Here is a 1,829-nt window from a genome sequence, read left to right as displayed (position 1 = left end):
GGGCGCGCCCTATAGGGGGGGGCACCCTCCTATATTGTGGAGGCCTCGATTGCTTCTTGACTTGCACTCCAAGTCCTCTGGATCACGTTCGTTCCAAAAATCACGCTCCCGAAGGTTTCATTCTGTTTGGACTTGATATTCGTTCTTCTTGAAGATACTGAAATAGGCCAAAAACAGCAATACGGGTTGGGCCTCGGGTTAGTAGGTTAAGTCCCAAAAATGATATAAATGTGTAAAATAAAGCCCATAAACATCCAAAAGGGGTAATATAATAGCATGGAACAATCAAAAATTATAGATACGCTGGAGACGTATCAAGCATCCCCAAGCTTAATTCCTGCTCGTCCTGGAGTAGGTAAATGATAAAAAGAGAATTTTTGATGTGGAATGCTACATAGCATAATTCTTAATGTAATTTTCTTATTGTGGCATGAATGTTCATATCCAAATGATTCAAAATAAAAGTTCATATTGATAAAAGAAATAGTAACACTTCAAGCATACTAATCAAAGTAATCATATCTTCTCAAAATAACATGGCAAAAGAAAGTTCATCCCTACAAAATCATATAGTTAGGCTATGCTTCATTTTCGTCACACAAAGATGTTCCCAACTTCTATACCCCCAATGACAAGCCAAGCAATTTTTTCATACTTAAATAATCTCAAACTTTTTCAACCTTCACGCAATACATGAGCGTGAGCCATGGATATAGCACTATGGGTGGAATAGAATATGATGATGGGGATTGTGTGGACAAGACAAAAAAGGAGAAAGTCTCACACTGACGAGGATAATCAACGGGCTATGGAGATGCCCATCAATTGATGTCAACATGAGGAGTAGGGATTGCCATGCAACAGATGCACTAGAGCTATGAATGCTCAATAAAAGAAAACTAGTGGGTGTGCATCCTACTCGCTTGCTCATGATGACCTAGGGCATTTGAGGAAGCCCATCGTAGGAATATACAAGCCAAGTTCTATAATGAAAATTCCCACTAGTATAAAAAGACAACTTATGAGACTCACTACATGAAGAACAAGGTGCTACTTTGAAGCACAATATACAAGACTCACTATATGAAGAACAAGGTGCTACTTTGAAGCACAAGTGTGGAAAAAGAGATAGTAGCATTGCCCTTTTTATTTATTTTCTTTTTTGGGCCTTCCCTTTTTTTGGCCTTTTTTTTGGGCAATGCTCTAACAATGATCATCACACTTCTATTGATTACAACATATGAATTACAACTCGATACTAGAACAAGATATGACTCTATATGAATGCCTCCGGCGGTGTAACGGGATGGTGCAATGAATCAAGAGTGACATGTATGAAAAATAATGCATGGTGGCTTCGCCACAAATACGATGTCAACTACATGATCATGCAATGGCAATATGACAAAAGTAAAGTGTGTCATGATGATAAACGGAACGGTGGAAAGTTGCATGGCAATATATTTCGGAATGGCTATGGAAATGCCATAATAGGTAGGTATGGTGGCTGTTTTGAGGAAAATATAAGGAGGTTTATTTGTGATAGAGAGTATCGTATCACGGGGTTTGGATACACCGGCGAAGTTTGCACCAACTCTCAAGGTGAGAAACGGCAATGCACGGTATCGAAGAGGCTAGCAAAGGTGGAAAGGTAAAAGTGCGTATAATCCATGGACTCAACGTTAGTCAAAAGAACTCATATACTTATTGAAAAAATTTAGAAGTCATCAAAAATGAAGCACTACGCTCATGCTCCTAGGAGGATATATTAGTAGGAAAAGAACATCGCTCGTCCCCGACCTCCACTCATAAGGATGCACAAGCCAGGT

The sequence above is a fragment of the Triticum aestivum genome, chromosome 6B, assembly GCF_018294505.1.
Source record: "Triticum aestivum cultivar Chinese Spring chromosome 6B, IWGSC CS RefSeq v2.1, whole genome shotgun sequence".
Taxonomy (NCBI): Eukaryota; Viridiplantae; Streptophyta; class Magnoliopsida; order Poales; family Poaceae; genus Triticum; species Triticum aestivum.
Note: the sequence above shows the minus strand (reverse complement) of the source record.